We start from the raw sequence: 21,272 nt of genomic DNA, 5'->3' as shown, positions 1-21,272 counted from the left end.
AGTAACATTTGGGGAAACATATAAACCTTTATACATTTATAAACAATTGTTTGTTCATGAAAGAATTTATACTGCATCACTTTTATAGCCATGATTTCCTTAGGGGAAAATCCCATAAGATTTGGGATATACAGAGTCTTTTTCCTTAAGAGAAAACTACTAGATACACTGTCATTTTACAAAATAATTTACCCCATCTTATTTTTATTAAGTTACCTTTACACACTAAAAAATATGATCAATCTTCAAGATAATTTGTACCTTTTCAATTAAACCAACTCTAATTGTAAAAATTAAGTTTTATCTTTTAGCTTCTTATTATTTAAATATTATCTATTATGCCAAGTGAAATAAGTCAGGCAGAGAAAATAAATACTATATGGTTTTATTTATATGTGGACTCTAAAAACAAATAAACAAACAAACAAAACAAAACAGACTCATAGAAACAGAGACTCACGGAATGGTTACCAGAAGGAAGGGTGAAAAGAGGCAGGGGAATATAGTCAATGATATTGTGATAAGTTTACACAGTGACAAATGATTGCTGGAGTTGGTGGGGTGATTACATTATAGGGTACAGACATGTAAGATCACTGTGTTGTACACCTAAAACTAATATAACTAATATAAGATTGTATACCAACTATACTTAAATAATTTTTAATTTAAAGAATAATAAAAATAAACATTACCTACACTTTTTAAACAAAATATACATTCACTCACACACACTTTGGTCAAAAAGATACACATGCATTTTTTTCCAAATACAAGTGACCGCTATGTCTCATTTCTGTGCTAGGCAGCTGTGAAAGTCAGATGTATGGGCAATTTTTTCCCAATTCAATGTGACATGTTTGGACCTAGATAAAAAAATATACCTACAAAGAAGGACTCCTAGTGGCTAATAACTGGGCTCAAATAAAAACAGAGCCTAGCAGCCATTTCTAACGGGGGCCTCTCACACAAGCCACACTTCAGGGAGAAGCCAGCGCTGAACTGCCTACCTCTGCACTGAACTGCTTGCCTGTACTGTGTTCCTGCCATCTGAGCCAGCCCTTTTAAAAGAGTTCTTGGAATTTTATTTCAACCAATAGAACCGAGGCTTTCCCCATCCAATGAGAGCTGTGCAGCTATATCCTCATCAGCACCTTCACTGACCAACCAGAGTGCTGTATTCTGATCAATCAGAGTAGTCCTTTTGGGATGAATCAAACTGTGAGAATTTGGAGTCCTCATTAGCAGAAGGACAGACTAATCTGAGCCCAAGGATGGGGACTTCTTTTGGTATAAGTCAGTTCCTTTCTGCATAATAGAGTGTACTTCCCCTTTCCACCAAGACTGAAGACTGCTTTTCCTCAGCTGGTGCTGAAACACCAAACAAAGTCTTGCTGGACTAGAGTAGAGAGGAATGAATATCTAAGAGACAACTGGCTGTCCTCCAAAACCTTCCACTATGGTTAAAATTTTCCAAAAACAAACTGGCAAATATAGGGAATTATGATAGTTCACAGGAGCTTCACTTCATATGGATGGATGAAAGGTATCTCTATAAGAACCTAAGAAAGAATGGGGCAACCAGACAAAGGGTTGGTATCAGGATGGAAGCAGAGCATAAAAGAAAATTATGCCGGGTCGGGGGGGGGGGAGGGGGGGAGAGAGAGAAAAAGAGAGAGAGAGAGAGAGAGAGAGAGAGAGAGAGAGAGAGAGAGAGAGAGAGAGAGATCATATTTCTCCAAACCTCCAAACTTGTGAGTCCAGGGGAACAAATTTTGGAATCCAGAGTCTGCTGTAGGGTGGAAATGAAGACACTGCCAAATCCTCCTGTATGGAATCAAATTCTGGTGAAATATTAATGCATTCCAACATGTCAAGAAAGTAGACACCCTAAGACCAACTATTCCTGTTGGGGCAGGTGCTCGGGTGCTCTTACCACATGGCACCCACCAGTCATGTGCCCAGGCATATAACTATAGGTTATTGCTGGGAAAGTGGAAATGAGAGACCTCCAGGGAATTCATAGTTAATGGCACACCATCTACATCAGTCTGAAAATGTAGCAACAGGCTGCCTACGTTAGTGTGCTGCCTTTAACCTTTCTTGTTGTTGACAGATGATTAGCAAAGATGTGCTTGGAGAATTATCCCCACTACTCATTATGAATTCACGAAAAAACATATTGAATTAAACATCTGTCAGCTACTAAATTAGAGCCCCCCAAATCCAGTCTCCTGTGTCATCTATATGTTTTTATCTAAGACATAATGAAAATCCAGTGGTAAAATAAATGAGAATTTCAGAGAGTTGCATAATTAGTTTAGGATTATAGTTTTCAAAACCCATGTAATATGAGCAGAGGTGCAGGTTAGAAATACACACAAACATATCAGTGCTGACTTGTCACAATGAAGTCAGAGTAAAAATATAGGATGGCATTTAAGCAATTGGAGCATAGTAGATGCACAGGCTATCTATTTTCCAACAAAATAAACGCAGTGTTTAGATGCCAACATTGCATTACCAAAGGAAATGTGGAGAAAGAATTTGTAAAGGAAAAGATTGCAAATATGATAATGATCCTCCATGAAAGCAAAATCTTAACTAAGACACATCTATTAATAAGCAAATCACTGAGATCAATTTCTGGTTAAATATACCAGTAAATACTTTGTTTTCATAAGAACAGACTGGATGTTCTCATTGGAAACAACTAGAAAAGCTGGAAAATGTATTTTGATGGAAGACACTGGAGCTCTAAAATGCTGGTATGGGGCAACTGTCATAAACACATTAAGGAACAAGATGAGAGAGAAAAAAGAAAACTTGACAGGTGAGCCCAATATTTGGGACTTTTTCCCTCTAGGAACACCTTCTGATTGTGCATAGATGAGAAGCTGAGAAACTTGTGAGTCCAGGGGAACAAATTTTGGAATCCAGAGTCTGCTGTACAGTGGTAAATGGAGACACTGCCAAATCTACCTGTATGAAATCAGATGTATAGATACCCCAACCTAGTTCTTATAGCTCTCCTGCCCTCTGTTTTAGCAGAGTTGAGTTTCCAAACTTGGTCTGTGCTCTTTCCTGATTGCAGGTAATAGTATCAGAATAAAGTCAAGTTCTGTTTGCTCACCTTGTCTGCACCTTCTTTATGTGGAACAAAGTCATGTTTCTGAGCCTGCAATGCTGAAGTCAGACCATAACCTGAGGAACAACAGAAATATTAGGGAGGTGAGGAGACAACCTCTTGGACATAGGTTTCTGGTGTAGTAACAAAATCAGTGGTGATGTTATTTACAGAGATCAAGGACACAGGAGGTGGGGCCATTTTGCTCAATGAGCTTATGGAGCTCTTGAGAAACTCAAGCTGTATGGAAGGCAAAGGAAATATACATTATCACTCTGGGAGTCATGAGCTTAGAGATGGCAGCCCATACATAGAAGTGGTTGAGCCCATCCTGCTCACAATGGGTGAAGTAGAAAAAGATGATGCAAAGCTTGGGTCAAACAATATTTACAAACTGTGCCCCTGAAAGGAGACTGCATTGAGAAATGGGATTTTTTTTTAAAAATGGGCTCATGAAAGAAGATGGGGCAAGGTTGAGGGTGAAGGTGCCTGAGTGAATTTCTGAGAAGTGCCCAGAGAGAGTGTTTATTAGGTTTGGCCATAAAGAGGTCATTCATGACCCAAGAAAGAGAGGCTCCTAGGCTGCATTTGGAATAGAAGCTGCACAGGTGTGAACGGAAGAGCAGACTCCTGTTCTGAAAGAAGCCTGGCGGTCAAGAGTGATGGTTGTGGGGGACATAGTGCCACAGGCTGTGGGAAACCAGAGCATCATAAAATGCTAGGGGAAGTTTCCAGGAGCAAGGGGAGCACTGACCACATAAGCATAGGAGCTGGTTGACAGAGTAGAGTCTTTGAGGAGTGAGCAGGTCATGGGAGCCTATGTCACCCAAGCAAAAAGGAAGAAAAGGTCTTCCATGGGAGTGAAAATGGCCCTCACTCCTTGTAGTCCCAGAAATTCTCATGGCTCACACTAATTTTAAAATTAGATACTTAAAATTAGATACTTGTGTCTACATTGACAAGTAATTTTATAACATACAACAGATGTGACAAAATGTTGGCCGAGATTAAAATCCATAAAACATAATTTTTATAGACTTTGCTTGTACTTTTACTGTCCCCTAAAGTATTAAAGGGTCTGTGTCAAACAGGCTTGGCTCATCTGTTCTCTTTCCTTCCCCATCTTCCCACATAATTAATTATTCTGTTCAGCCATGAACCCAGGGAGACACACACATCTGGAAGGAGGACATAGCAACAGAGGGATAGGGAGAAGCAGGAAGAGGTACCTGAGGTCAAGCTTCAACAAAAACAAAGTCAATTAATATTCCTGTGGCCACACTCAAATCTTACTCCTTCTATCTGATTTATGTTGCATTCTCCATACTACCCCCTGAGCACTTGGAATAGGTATTAGTTTCTTCAGTTTCCCACATTAGCCATTTTCTCTCCATTTTCACAGCCACTGCCCTGCTGTGGGACCCATGGCTTTACTCATGGGCCACTGTAAGGACCTCCAGACTTGCTCCTGGTTATGGCCTTTCTCTCTCCTGTTTTACTCTGTGCATCTCTGCCACATGAAAGTTCCCAGGTCTCCTGTGTAATTCAGTTGGGAGACTTATACTGCCCATGTTGTCAGTGAATTTTTAATATGGTCAGGCTACATATCCCAATTGATTTTAATATCCTAGAGCAGGGGTCCTCAAACTTTTTAAACAGGGGGCCAGTTCACTGTCCCTCAGACCGTTGGAGGGCCGGACTATAATTAAAAAACAAACAAACTATGAACAAATTCCTATGTGCACTGCGGGCCCAGGACGAGTCGACTGCTAAGCAGGACAGGCAGCAGCACCCGGCGGGCCGCATGTGGCCCACGGGCCATAGTTTGAGGACCCCTGTTAGAGGGCTGGGCTATGGCTTATAGTTGCTTATTTCCCCATAACACTTTGCCAATGACATCTTTTAATAAAAAGTTTGGGTTATAAGCATGAAGTTGGTCAAGTAACAGAATGAATATAAATGTTCCTAGAAAAGGCACACCAGTGGTTAAAGACTCAGACCTGGAATCAGGCCCTGGAGATGAGTTTGAGAAAATTATCAACCTCTGCAGTGATAAGGTACTGTGACTTGGGCTGTTTCCATGGAATAATGTAACTCTACCCACTGGCAAAGTTGCTAGGTTGGTTTTGGTTCCTTTTAGATGAATTAATGACCCCCATGTAGATCTTCCATATGATGTGTTTTCCCAGAAGTGAAGAACGAGGCTAAGTGATTTTTTTCAGTAAAACCATGTACAGATTATTCATTAGCTGAATCAATAGACTATTGATCTCTGAGCTTTAATTTCATGCTTTGCATAGAATGAGCTTTTCCAAAACTTGAACCATTAAATTCACTTAAAATGGACAATATGAAGATATTTCATGCATTGAAAATGAGGAAAATGATTGTTGTTTTTATCGAATGTGAACTAACTAATCTAGGAATCGATATTCTATCAGTGAGAACAGGATCACATCACCTACTATAAGTAAACGTTCCAAGTTATTCCACTTCCTAACTGCTGTGCAAAACTTAAAGAGAGATACTAGTAACCAAGATCTCCCATTCACATGTTGGCTGACCCTGGTAGAGTGTGCTTCCTGAGGGCAGTTTTATCCACCCTGCAATCCCAATGTATAACACACTGATTAACACTTAGCAAGCAAAACAAGACAAAAAAAGTGCATTGTGAATAATAAATGTTTCCAAATTTATATTTTGATAGTTTAAAATATAAAATAGCTGCAGTGAGCTTTGAAATATATATATTTGGATGAGCAAACAGACAAATAGATATTTCGGTCTAAACACACTTCCTCACAAAGAAATGGTGGGAAACTTTGCTTGATTTCATGTTTTTCCCAATGGTAATATGATAGCTGGTGAGGCAGATATGTTAAACAGGTCCAATTTTTCTGCTGGAAAATTTGGCATACAAATTATATTAACATATGCCAGATTCAAAAGATGGAGGCAAGATGGTGACCAGCAGGAAGGTAGGGAGGGAGAGTATGTGAGAGAGTGAGGGAGCGATAGAGGTGTGTGTAGATGTGTGTGGGTGTGTGTGTGAGTGAAATAGGGACAGTTAGACCCTGCAGTTCTTCCAGGGGGCTGCCAATCTGGGCAGTCTTAGATGGCAAAACCCCGCAGCTGCCGCAAACACTCCGGGAAGGACACCGGCGGCACAGACACCACGCCATCTTGAAGAACAGAACTTCTTGAGACTAGGATCCTAGCCTTGCCACCACCCAGTCTGGTCTCGGAAGCAAACCAGGACCCTACAGCCGCTCTGGTAGAAGACCTGCCACCATAGCTGCAGACCCAGGGACACCAGGACTCCAGGCACCCGGCCACAGATTTCTGTGAGTCACAAAGCCAATCCCCCTCCCTCTCCACCCCCGCAGCAGCAACATAGAAACTACCAGATCCCAGCCACACAATAAGGCTTTCTGCACACACAAAGCAGTGGCGACTCTGCCTGACTTTGAGCCTTGGTGTCAGACACGGGAAGTTTGTTTCTCGTGACTAGTCTCTAAGCTCAGGGAGACTGAGTGGAATTTGAGCCTAGAGGAATACAAGAATCAAGTCAAAGAATTGAAATACAAAGAAGCAAAAAACACTCAACCGAAAAAGCAAAAAGAAAAAAAAATCCAAAAAGTTGAAGATAGTGTAAGAAGCCTCTGGGACAACTTCAAGCGTACCAACATCAGAATTATGGGGCTGCCAGAAGAAGAGAGAGAGCAAGATACTGAAAACCTATTTGAAGAAATAATGACAGAAAACTTCCCCCACCTGGTGAAAGAAATAGACTTACAAGTCCAGGAAGTGCAGAGAACCCCAAACAAAAGGAATCCAAAGAGGACCACACCAAGACACATCATAATTAAAATGCCAAGAGCAAAAGACAAAGAGAGAATATTAAAAGCAGCAAGAGAAAAACAGTTAATTACCTACAAGGGAGCACCCATACGATTGTCAGCTGATTTCTCAACAGAAACTATGCAGGCCAGATGGGAGTGGCAAGAAATATTCAAAGTGATGAATAGCAAGAACCTACAACCAAGATTACTCTACCCAGCTAAGCTATTATTCAGAATTGAAGGGCAGATAAAGAGCTTCACAGAAAAGAAAAAGCTAAAGGCGTTCATCACCACCAAACCAGTATTATATGAAATGCTGAAAGGTATTCTTAAAGATGAGAAAGAAGAAAAAAGTAAAGATAAAAATTATGAACAACAAATACATATCTATCAACAAGTGAACCTAAAAATCAAGTGAATTAAAAACCTGAGGAACAGAATAATCTGGTGAATATAATAGATTCAGGGGCATAGAAAGGGAGTGGACTGATAATTCTCAGGGGGAAAAGGAAGAGACTGGACAAAAATCATACACCTATGGATGAGGACAGTGGGGGGAGGTAAGGGCAGAAGGTGGGGTGGGAACCGGGTGGAGGGGAGCTATGGGGGGGAAAAGGAGAAACAATTGTAATAATCTGAATAAAGATTTATTTAAAACAAATAAATAAATAAATGGTGTTGGGAAAATTGGACAGATACATGCAAAAAAATGAAACTAGACCACCAACTTACACCATACACAAAAATAAACTCAAAATGGATAAAGGACTTAAACATAAGACGGGAAACCATAAAAATACTAGAGGAATCCTCAGGCAGCAAAATCTCAGAAATATGCTGAAGGAACTTCTTCGCTGATACTGCTCCTAGGGCAATGGAAACTAAAGAGAAAATAAACAAATGGGACTACATCAAAATAAAAAGCTTTTTCACAGCAAAAGAAACCATCAACAAAACAACAAGAAAGCCCACTACATGGGAGAACATATTTGTCAATGTTATCACTGATAAGGGTTTAATCTCCAACATTTACAGGGAACTCATACAACTCAACAAAAGGAAGATAAACAAACCAATCAGGAAATGGGCAACGGACCTAAATAGAATCTTTTCGAAAGAAGACAGAAGGAAGGTCAAGAGACATATGAAAACATGCTCAAAATCACTAATTATCCGAGAGATGCAAATCAAAATGACAATGCGGTACCATCTCACACCTGTCAGAATGGCTATCATCAACAAATCGATAAATGACAAATGTTTGTGAGGATGCGGAGAAAAAGGAACTCTGGTGCACTGCTGGTGGGAATGCAGACTGGTGCAGCCACTGTGGAGAACAGTATGGAGTTTCCTCAAAAAACTAAAAATGGAACTCCCATTTGACCCAGTGATTCCACTTCTAAGAATATATCCCAAGAAGCTAGAAACATCAATCAGAAAGGATATATGCACCCCTATGTTCATAGCAGCACAATTCACCATAGCTAAGATTTGGAAACAGCCTAAGTGCCCATCAGCAGATGAGTGGATTAAAAAACTGTGGTACATCTACACAATGGACTATGCTGCTCTAAAAAAGGAGTTCTTACCATTTGCAACAACATGGATGGAGATGGAGAGCATTATGCTAAGTGAAATAAGCCAGGCAGAGAAAGATAAGTATCACATGATCTCACTCATTTGTGGAATATAATGAACAACATAAACTTATGAACAAAAACAGTTCCAGAGACAGAGAAACATTGATCAGACCATCAAACCTCAGAGGGAAGGTAGGAGAGGGTGGGGGTAAGGGGGAGAGATCAACCAAAGGACTTGTATGCATGCATATGGGCCTAACCCAGGGGTGGGCAAACTTTTTGACTCGAGGGCCACAATGGGTTCTTAAACTGGACCGGAGGGCCGGAACAAAAGCATGGATGGAGTGTTTGTGTGAACTAATATAAATTCAAAGTAAACATCATTACATAAAAGGGTACGGTCTTTTTTTTTTTTATTTCAATAGTTTTATTCATTTTAAACTGTGCTCTGATACTGTGCTCTCCAGGGGCGTGTCTCCCTACATCACCACGATAACGTGTCTACACATTCCCAGGGTGATGTCGGGAGACGCGTCCGCGGGCATTACAAGGAGCCTCTGGAAGACTGAGAGGTTGTTCCTTCTACTGAATGGGCAGATATAAATCCGCCCACTCAGAAGAAGGAGCTGCAGCGTGTTTCCCGACGTTGCCATGTTAACACTGCTGCTGGTGAAGGAGCGGAGGGGAGAGCAAGAGAACCCTCCGCTCTTTCAGCTCCGTGGGCCGGATAGAACAGCCGAATGGGCAGTAGTTTGCCCACGGCTGGCCTAACCAATGGACACAGACAACAGGGGGGTGAGGGTGTGAGTGGGGGGGGGGATGGGGGAAGAAGGACACATATGTAACACCTTAATCAATAAAGAAATTAAAAAACAAAACAAAACATATGCCATAATTTTTAAATCATGATCCGTAATATAAACTATCTGACTTCAAATGTTTGAAATGGGACAGAACTCATATATACATGTATTAGTTTCAGAAGAATGATTCTGAAATAAGAGATTCCCAACTATTTAAAGATTGTAAAGTAAAAAATAGAATTGTCAAGAAAGTAGAGGACAATGTTATTTACAAGGAATTTCTTACACATTTGAATGATTGGGTTGCAGAGAATAGTTTCTGGAGAAAAACTTCAACCATTTCTTTGTGACATCAGCTATAGTTTCAAAATGTATTATTGCCTATTCATGATGATTTCATAGTATTGTTCATACAAGCTGTTGCAGCAAAATATACACCCGTTGAAGGAAGAGAGTGTTAAAGGACATCCAACCCACAATTTGGAGAATTTAATGTCTTATCTACAGTTTAGAGGTCATCTGTTTCAGGGTTCCTTAGTTCACTGGCTTATTTATGCCATCAAGCACCAGGTAGTTCCCATTTTACTGTTATCCACAGTTTACTGATTTTTACCCTGGCTAGAGTATGCTTCTTGACAGCACACTTTTTAGGATTGCCAAGGGAACCAGAGGCCAGACATCATGTCCTCCTTCAAAGGAAGAAGTATTTCTTAAGCATGTCTTTCATTAGAGTATTAGCTTTTCCCAGAAGTCCACAGGAGTCTCAGCCTTAAATTTGAAAGTCAAAAGCAAAGTCAAATTCCATGCTGATTATTGTCTAGCAATTGTCTATCAACACTCAGCCAACCTCTGCACCCTTGATGCCCCTCCTCGATGTAGTGAAGGTGCTGGACATCTAAAAATTACATTTCCAAAACTTCCTGCCATCTGGCAAGCATTCCCATGAGATACGCTTGTATGAAATGTTAATTAGAACTGAGATAGGAGTCATCTTCCTGATTCTGCCAGTGGATCCAGAGGAGTGTAGTCAGTGGCTGGAATCCACATTTCAGTGTCCAGACAGCAGCTCTGAGAGGTGAGGTGGTTGTGGTGATGCCTGCAATGGCAGCAGCAGCTCCCTATGCTCATTATGGCTCCATCCTGTGCAACTGGAATCCAGTGGTATCTCCTGACTTCTGCACCTCCAGCCCTTCCTATGATGGCAAAAGCACTCAATTCCTGTATTAAATGGTATTCTACTTGAAATGCCTCATGTGAATTCTGTTTGTTGCCTTGAACCTTAAATGATACAGTTACTGATATTCTCATGACTTCACATGCCCAGAGCCTGGTCTAGAGACCCATATTCCATGAGCATATTGCCACCTAATACCTGGAAATAAAAAGCTGATGTTCTTTTGGGAAAGTGGGAGGGAGATGGTTATGGGGTGTGCAATCAAGAGTGATTGCCTCACATCATAAGTAGGCAGTAGATTTATCTCCACGAAAAGTGATTCCACTCTACAAGGCTAAATTATATGTCCAAAATGTCCATGATGAAAGCTGATCCCTTTTTAGAAGCAAGATACTCATATTCATGTTTCTCTGCATGTTTGTTGCTATACTGTTTTTCTATGGAGGTAATGCAGAAATCTTTGCCTTGAGTTTGTTTTGCATCTTTGAAGTGATTAAATTTAAGGATGTGACATTTTTAATTTATGCCTCTGATATATTTGTGCCTTGTAATAGTTTTCATGTTCTATACAGCTTTTAAAGTCTTTGTCAGACCTAAAACATGTTCCTACCAATTTAATTTGGCGTTACCTTTAAAAAATCAACTCTGAATTTTTTCTACTTTATAAAATGTAACTTAGTTTGACAATTTGTCATCTCATCATACAAAATATATTTTCTGTGGGTTTTAAGAACACATCTAAATATCTTTCATATTATGTAACATTTTATTGGGGAAATTATAAATTCTAACTCGTTATCTTTTTTTACTTGTCAGGACAATGGAATCCTATCTCCTTCTAGATTCAACCCTGAAAACATGCACTAAAAATCTCAGTCCTTTTCCTGGGGTGTGATGGTAGTGGCAGGAGCTCATGGTTGGTCTTGGATCTGTTAGCCAGAAGATCCAATCCTCAATACTTGCCTGCTCTAATCTATAGCACAGATATATGTTTTTCTACAGGCTTCACATTGCAGGACCCATATCACTCAATTCCTGTAAATTTGGACAATGGCTGGCACTGGGGGGAGATTGAAGGTAAGAGAAAGGGAGAAGGCAAGCTATTTCAACCTCATCCTTGTCTACCTTGGGTACATGTATGTAATTTTATCTTGTTCTCACTAGCTTGGCTCTTGTCAGAAAATTCCACCATGATTTTCTTTTCTGAATCATGATCTCAGCTCCTGACCCTCGTAGCACTATCTGCTTCTAACACTGAGCCTTGATAAATTGTGTATTGATTCACCTCTGTTTCATCATTGCTCCCATTTAGCTTCACATCTCTTGCATTGCTGTGTAAACAATTCCACAGACTAACTTTCCTGTCTTTGAAACTATAGAGTGGTTTCTTTTTACGTGGTCAGGCCCTGCCTAATGCCCACATCTTATCTGCAGACATGGATAGATGAAACTGAAAGTGCTTAGAAATTATGGTTCTGCTGGTGGAGCTGAAGTTGATAAAATAGAGACACCTCAAATAGATTTCACAAGCAAGGAAAACTTGTAATGAATAGCACAACCCAAAGTTTGAAGCCAAGAGAGGTTTTTCATACAGCCAGGGAAGAGAATAGTAAGATGCATCAATCAAAACAGGCAAATGAGAAATTGTTGTTTGTACACTGGGACCTGGGATGCTCGCCAGCTGCTAAGACCTTGGAGACTCCAACCAGATATTTTGCAATGATGCACGCACATTTAGTGGGTTGTAGGCAGAATCATCAAATTTCTTCAGAACAAGAGAGTGTGTATTAGCTCAGACGGTGTTATGCAATGGTCATCAGAAAGCACCTTTCCCATTGTCTTGTCATTGTGCTTTAAGTAGCACCCATTTGGAATCATGAGACTACTCAGAATCTCTAGAAATCCTAGTGTCCTAAAGTCTTCTCTGTTAATATCTTACAAGAGTTATAAAACCATTTTGTAAAAGAAAAGAAAGAGAATAAAACTAAAAGTGAGATTATTCTAACAGTGCAGTCAAGAATCATATATGAAAAAGATTATATAGATAAAGAAGCATGGTCCCATGAAGAGAAATAGGGGAATCTATGTGCAAAGTTAGAAAAATAGATGAAAACATGCCTTTTTTCATGATGTTGCCCATGGCTAATGACCCATGAAGCGACTACTACATATACCCCAACACTGAGTTGCCAGGAGGAAAAAGCAATTTAGTAAAAAATTATATTAACTATTCTTTTTGGTATAGATCTTCTAAAACTGCCAGGTTTGACATTCCTTTTTTGAAATAGAAGAATTATTTTGACATCAAAATGTCAATAACCAACATTTAATTCTCTGGAAGTGAGGCTAGGAATGAAGATTTGGGGGTGATAAATTTAATAGCTTATATGGCAGTTACTCAAAATCTTAAGCTAGTTTCTCAATTTTTAAATTGAATTTATTTTCTTGAAAACACCACCATAAGAATTAAATTGGCAATGATCAGATATATATATTATATATCTATATAGGTATCTAAATATATAAAAGCCTGATATGCAAAGTGTCCCCTTGGGAGTTCGACTAACCGAGAGTTTGATCGCTTGCTATTACATACACTGACCACCAGGGGGCGGCCCCGGCCAGCAGCTGGCAGCCACTAGGGACCCTACCCATGCACGAATTTCATGCACTGGGCCTCTAGTATATATATATATATATATATATATATATATATATATATATATATGGATGTATGTGTGTGTATATATATCTCCAATCATGTATATATACTTATACATACATATACACACATATTTATACACATACATATAATATTTTTATATTTCAAACTATCCTAAATAAATTAAATAGGATAGAGAAGCAATGTAGAATTAAAACAGATTTCCTGAACTCCCTTCAACTAATAATTCAGCCAATAAAATCCACTTTTTAGCATTACTATGAGGATTGTGACTTCTCCTGTGTGACAGATATGCTACCCTTCTTTAGTAGAGTGTCTAGCATATAAAATTATTATTCAGCCTTATTTGCTTACAGTCTTTATTTACAACCCCTGTAAAAGCAAAAGAAAGCCTAATTCCACTGTAAACTCTTACCATTGAAGTGTGGGAAATCTTAGATATCATCCTGCATTACACAGAACAGTTGCAGATCTTAAATGAAGATTTCAATCATTCATGAGTCTGAGGTCCTGAATGCCAACTATAAATTATTAATAAACACATGTAAATATTTAAAAACCCTGGTGAGAAACACATTCTGTGAAAGCATCTCTGCAGTGAGTGAATAAACACCAGTTCTTAAAGCAAAAGGTAGTGGTCACATAACAGCCTTTATTAAAAATGTTGCTCAATCAGGTGAATTGTTGGTTCTGGAGCTCTTTATCCCAATCATAGGGGCCTGCAATTTCAGTGCCATAGCCATTAGTCCAGTGTGATAACCTTTGCAACAACCAAATCTATATATGGTTCTTTCCATTCTTGATCTCTGTAATTTTTATCTTGAGTAAAATTTCTATCTGAAATTAAAATAATTGTGAATTAGTGAGGTGTTCACAGTCTATTCTTTTATTATAGAAGTAAAGTTTTTTTTTCTATTTCTGTACCTTTACTGTTCCTTTTCCTCTGACTATACTGCGTTCTAGCATTCTCTGACCATTCAATCCTACACAATATTAAAGTTTCAACTTCTTGGCTTTGCCCTTTGTGAACAATTCCCTGTACATCCCGTGGGAATGAACCAGTCTTCCCAATTAGTTTATTTCATTTTCCCCAAACGGGGTGTAAACTCAGTGAGGATGCATCCCTTCACCTCCCCACAATGGTGAGCTGTAGCACACACTGCACACAGAAATGGCTCAATAAATATTTGCTGACTTTTGTTAAATGAATGCTCGGGTAAATGAACTAACACCTTCCACACATTCCTCTTTTTATTTTATTTTTTACTTTTTTAATTTAATAAATCTTTATTGTTCAGATTATTACAATTGTTCCTCTTTTTCCCCCCATTGCTCCCCTCCACCCAGTTCCCACCCCACCCTCTGCCCTTACCCCCATCCCCGCAACTGTTCTCATCCATAGGTGTATGATTTTTGTCCAGTCTCTTCCTGCACCCCCCACACTCTTTCCCCCCCCCCGAGAATTGTCAGTCCACTCCCTTTCTATTCCCCTGATTCTATTATATTCACCAGTTTATTATGTTCCTCAGATTTTTATTCACTTGATTTTTAGATTCACTTGTTGATAGATATGTATTTGTTGTTCATAATTTTTATCTTTACTTTTTCTTCTTCTTTCTCTTCTTAAAGAATACCTTTCAGCATTTCATATAATATGGGTTTGGTGGTGATGAACTCCTTTTAGCTTTTTCTTATCTGTGAAGCTCTTTATCTGACCTTCAATTCTGAATGATAGCTTTGCTGGGTAGAGTATTCTTCGTTGTAGGTTCTTGCTATTCATCACTTTGAATATTTCTTGCCACTCCCGTCTGGCCTGCATAGTTTCTGTTGAGAAATCAGCTGACAATCGTATGGGTGCTCCCTTGTAGGTAACTAACTGTTTTCTCTTGCTGCTTTTAATATTCTCTCTTTGTCTTTTGCTCTTGGCATTTTAATTATGATATGTCTTGGTATGGTTCTCTTTGGATTCCTTATGTTTGGGGTTCTCTGCACTTCCTGGACTTGTAAGTCTATTTCTTTCACCAGGTGGGGGAAGTTTTCTGTCATTATTTCTTCAAATAGGTTTTCAGTATCTTGCTCCCTCTCTTCTCTGGCAGCCCCATAATTCAGATGTTGGTACGCTTGAAGTTGTCCCAGAGGCTCCTACACTATCTTCATATTTTTGGATTCTTTTTTTCTTTTTGCTTTTCCGGTTGGGTGTTTTTTGCTCCTTTGTATTTCAAATCTTTGACTTGATTCTTGTGATCCTCTAGTCTGCTGTTAGATCTCTGTGTAATATTTTTTATTTTAGTCAGTGTATGCTTAATTTCTAGTTGGTCCTTTTTCATATCCTTGAGGGTCTCACTAAATTTATTGGCCTTTTCTAGAAAATTCTTGAAAAACCTTATAACCGTGGCTTTGAATTCTATATTCCGTCATTTGCTTTCCTCCATTTCTTTCATTTGTGACCTATTTCTTTGTCTCCACATTTTGGCTGCTTCCCTGAGTTGATAGAGTGGCTTTGTGTGCCAGGTGTCCTACAGGGCCCAATGGCTCAGCCTCTCCAGTTACCTGAGGTGGACACTCATGGTGCACTCCTTTGTGGGCTGTGTGCATAGTCTTGTTGTAGTTAAGCCTTGATTGTTGTTGGTATCACTGGGAGGAATTGACCTCCAGGCCAATTAGCTGTGAGGATCAGCTGTGTCTACGCTGGGAGAACTTCTGTGCTGGAGATACCCTTATGAGACAAGATTTGCAAAAGCCTCTGTGCTCAGCTTGGATGGGGCGGAGTCTCAGGGCAGAGCAGACAGCATTGGTTTCCCATCAGCCCTGCCTTAATAGGCCCCTATGTCTCAGTGTCCCCTGGTAATCACTGCAAGCACCTCTGAGAGAAAGCTGCCCTCGAGTTCTGCCCACTGCCAAACAGTCCAGTTTCTCCCAGAATGAGTCTGGGTCCCCAGAGTCTCACCTGGAACTGGAGTTCAGTGCAGTTGGGAGCTTTTGTCTCTCTCTCACTTGAGAAAGCCAGCCACGCACTCAGTTGCTAGTCCTCTCTGCACGCACGTCTCAGTACCTCTGCCTCCTGCAGCTCCTCTGAGTCTCAGTGTGCTTTTCTCTTACCTTCTAGTTGTAGAATTTCCACTCAGCCAGCCTTCCTGTGGTTCTGGATGATGTCCTTTTTGTCTTTTAGTTGTAGTTTTGAAATTGTTGTGCAAGGCAGCAGTTTAGGTGTTTACCTATGCCGCCATCTTGGTTTCCTGTGCCAATGCTGTTCCAAAGTCTGCAGCAGGTCACATTCCTCTTTTTATCCAGGAAGCCAGATAAAATGATTAAGAGTTTCAGCCTTGAAGCCAGAATAGATGTGGATGACATTTGGCTCCCATTAATGGCTGTTGTGAGATTTAAATGAAAATAAGCAAAACCCCAATCAGATTCAGTAAATTGCAACCTAAAGATTCTCCTGGCTAGCCCTGGAGTTTTCATGATACTTTTCTCATTGTGTCTCATCGTTAAAAGATGTATTTTCTATGTCAGAAAAACATATACTGGACTTAATAGCATTTATTACTCTTTCATCAAAAACAATACAAATTAAGTTTTAAAAAACATCAATGGGTAAGCAGAGTGTGTAGGCCAGCAGTTGAGAATGCACACCCAGGTTTGAATCCAAGCCTACTGGTCACCAGAAAGGCCACCTCAGGTGACTAAATTGTTGATGCCTCCTCTTCTGCATTGTAAACAATGAGAGCTCATATTAGTTTCTGGGTTATGGGAATGCTTGGAGGATTAAAGTCAAATTACCAATTTAAAGATGAAAGCCTCCTCTTTGCAACCTGTATACAAATGCTTTGATACTGCCTTCCACAGGGTCCTTTATCTTGAATTTGATGAAAATCTCTACTGTCTCTCATAATACATTTGGTTTAGTTTAGTGTAAAATAATACTTTATAATATTTAATTCAGAACCTAACATTTGCCACAAAATTTCAAGTAAAATTAAAGATCCACAAAGCTACATAAACAAATTGCCCACCTTTTCCGCAGTAGAACTACAAGCCACCTTCAACTTGTACTTGACTTGCATCAAAGGCCATATAAGAAGCAATTCTATGGGATCACCCTTTGCAGTTTACATGAAACTGTTAGTTATGAGATCATTTGCATGGTTTAGGAATCAGCCAAGTATCCCCTATCAAATTTTCTCAGAAGGTTATGTTAGAAAACTTTTTAAAAATAGATGCGTATGTATCCTAAAACCCATAGTGCAGACTCTGAGAAAGTTGGAGGGCCATTTTTTATTCTTTTTAAAAAAATATTTTTATTGATTTTTTACAGAGAGGAAGTAGTGGGATAGAGAGTTAGAAACATCAATGAGAGAGAAAAATTGATTCAGCTGCCTCCTGCACACTCCCCACTGGGGATGTGCCCGCAACTAAGGTACATGCCCTTGACTGGAATTGAACCTGGGACCCTTCAGTCCGCAGGCCAACACTCTATCCACTGAGCCAAACTGGTTAGGGCCATTTTGTATTCTTTTTATCATCTATCTCTCAATATGTATTTGTTGCCCCGGTCAGTGTTCTCAGTAGTTAGAATATTGGCCAGCGAACTGAAGGGTTATGGGTTTGATTTCAGGTCAAGGGCATGTACCTGGGTTGCAGATTCAATCCCTGGCCCCAGTCGGGGGTGCATGTGGGAGACAGCCAATTGATGTATCTCTCTCTTTCATGGATGTTCCTCTCTCTCTCTCTCTCTCTCTTTTTCTCTCTCTCTCCTCCTATACCACTTCATCCCACTCTTCCAGTCTCTAAAAATATCAATGGAACAAATATCCTCAGGTGAGGATTAGCCAAAAATAAAATAAAATAAAATAAAATAAAATAAAATAGGTATTTTTTGACTTCTTGACTTTGGTATTATTTTTCTCTTTGTTCCACTTGTACTGCCTTCCTTATGTATTGATTAATTTTTATCTAATTCTCAAATCAAGTGCTATTAGATCACTTTTTAATATTTAACGTTTTCAAATAGTCTAGGTATTTGGACAATACACCTTCACATAACCTTATTTTAGACTATAATTCAGAGAGAAAGTAATTATGGGGACTAACACAAAGAAAATATTTAGGGCCCCATGACATGGAAGGGTAGATCCCTGTGGCTGCTTCCATATGCTAATGACAAAAAAAAGGCTGGAATTATAATTAATATCCCTGCTCTTGTTTAATATAGAGATTCTTAATTTAAGGATATTGATTCTGGGCTACCACCTGAGACTAAAGAGCAAATAACTTCTGATATATTAAGCTCCTGCCTCTCAACGTGACTAAGTAGCAGGTGGCAGCTTTGAATCAATAGTCTGTGTTCACATTGGAAACTGTAATAAAGGACTTGGCTAGGATGTCTTATGAGAGAAAAAAATTAACTTTTTTTTATCCCTATTCCCTGTTCTGACCTCTGCTGCCATCGATGACTATGGTCCCTAGAAATATAATACCATCTACAATCTGATTAATACAAATTTTAAAAAATCAATAGAATACACTGTCAGTTTATTGGGGTGGTGTGGGGCATGGTTCCTATGAAGATAGATCAAGTTAAGAATGCTTTTTCAGAGAAAAAGAAAAATCATAAAATCTTTGTCAAGGGTTTGTCTGAAAATGCAGATGGTAAAACACATTTTTCTAAAATGATATTAATTTGGAAAATTATCAAAGCTATGGATAACAGATGAGCAAGACCCAACTCCCTTGAGCCAAGTCAGGCATCTCACATTCAGAAACTCACATGATTTCTGAAAAGATAAAGTGAAGGAATAGTTAGCTAAACCTTCAGTCTTAAATGATTTATTCCTGGAGATCCTTCAAGGATGAGTTTTAATTCTTTTTTAGCAGACCTTAAAACTTTCAATATTATCTAAGTTTATATCTGCTCATGTCTTTTATCTGCTTTTGATGAATACACTGATTGCATGTCAGATACAAAGAACAAAACAGATTCAGAATAATATCTTGTACTTGTTTTTTGTTTACCAAATGCTGTGTTATTCCTTCTGAATATCTTGCTATAAATTCAGACAAATACAATGAAAACAACTACTTCTTCTTTGATGGCCTACCTATGACAAGTCCCCTAAACATCTAGATTGTATTCATTCTACAATGTCAGGGAGCACAGGGGTGAACAGGACAGCTGAGATCACCCATTGTGGGCTAGAGGAAACATATAAGTTTAAAACAAACTGTGGTGAGTGATAAAAAGGAAACAAGAACCTGAGTTAAAGAAGAAATATACTTTATAAAGAAATGGGCTGGGAAGACTTTTGAAGGAAATTTCATTTAAGCTGGGACTTGAGAAATAGTAAGAAAATAACAAATCAAACAACGAGGTATATGGGGTTCTTCAGGGAGAGGCACAAGAATGTCTTGAATCAAGAGAGCTCAGTAAGAACTTGAAACTAAGAAAACGGTAATGTGATATGAGACAATTGAGTAAGGAAGAGTAGAATAAAATGGAGAAGGTAGGCCAGGATCAACTCATCCAAATTCATACAGGAAGTTTTGATTTTATTATAAGCATAATGTGAAACCTTTGAAAAGTTTTAAGCAAACATTTGAAATGATCTGATTCCAAGAAGACTGTCTAATGTGAGGGGAATATATTGAAGAAAACAAAAGAAAACAGAGTGTTCAGAGCTGCTTTTAATAGGCCAAGAGGATCATGGGTGAGGTGAAAGCAGGAAATCCAGGGAAGTAGGATGATTTGAGATGTAATATGAGAGGAAAACTGAATGAATTTGGTGACCATTGAATACAGAGAATTGATGGAGGAAATCAGATATAAACAATAGTTTAGCAGTTACATGATTTCCAGAAAATGGAAGTTTGGAGAGGAAATGTTTCAGGGAGGAATCAGGAGCCCAGTATTTGGCAGATTAAAATGAGATGACTGGGAGAAATTCTAATGAAGATGTCAAGAAGGCATCTGAAGAAAGAAAAGTCTAGCATAGAAAATTAGAATTAAAAATCATTAATCTACATATAATATTTAAAACCACAGGGATAGGCAATTAAATGTAAAGATGGGAAATGGGCAGAGCAAATCCTAAATGAATACCAAAGGGTCAATATTAAGAATGAATGTGAAGGAGGGATGCTAAGACAGAGTGACCACTCGGGTAGGAGAAACCCTGTAAGTGTTGTTACTGAGGTCAAGAGAGATAGTTTCAATAATGGTGAGTCATCAACCATTTCAAATAATGCTGAGAGGTCACATATGATGAGAATAAGGACATCTGTGGGTTTGAGCAGTTCTTAATGACCTTGAAAACTTCAATTCGGGTGGAGTGGGACAAGTGGAAGCTAGATTGGGTGCAGAATGAAAGAGACTTAAATAAATGAGGATTGAGACAAGACACCTCTTTTTAAAAGCTTAAGCATATAGGGAATTAGAGATATAGGACAGTAGTTGAAAATGGAGACAAGGTCAAAGGAAATGATGGAAGAGAAAAAAGCATCTTACCTAATAATAGACAAACATGTAAACTGACCATACCTCTGCTATGCTCACAGTCAGTCAGAGTGAGTATGCAAATTAGAGGGCCAAAGATGGCGGACGCCCAGCTGCTCCAGGCACTGAGTGGCCAGGTGGGGCAAGATGCTTGCTATGAGAAGGAGGGCGGGAGGCGAAGGGATCTACAGGAGCGCAGTGCCACAGTGAAGACAAGACTGCAGACTCCAGAGTCTGCAGCAAAGACGAAGACGGCAGACTCCAGCTGGAGTCTGCAGCAAAGACGAAGATGGCAGACTCTGGCTGGAGTGAAGGCCTGGGTCCTGGGGGCTGGAGGAAAACCAGTTCTGGAAGCCAAGGGAAGGAAGGCCTATTGCACGAATCTCTTCGTGAAACGGGCCTCTAATCTACACTAATAAAAGAGAAATATGCAAATTGACTATACCCCCATGACACCCATCAGCCAATCAGAAGTAAGTATGCAAATTAATTCAACAAAGATGGTGGGTTAATTTGCATACACAGACGTGGAGTGGCTGGGAGGGTGAGACGCCTGCTTTGAGGGGGTGGGCGG

The sequence above is a fragment of the Plecotus auritus genome (assembly GCF_963455305.1).
Source record: "Plecotus auritus genome assembly, chromosome: 7".
NCBI lineage: Eukaryota > Metazoa > Chordata > Mammalia > Chiroptera > Vespertilionidae > Plecotus > Plecotus auritus.
The sequence above is the reverse complement of the archived record's forward strand: the minus strand, read 5'-3'. Positions refer to the sequence as shown.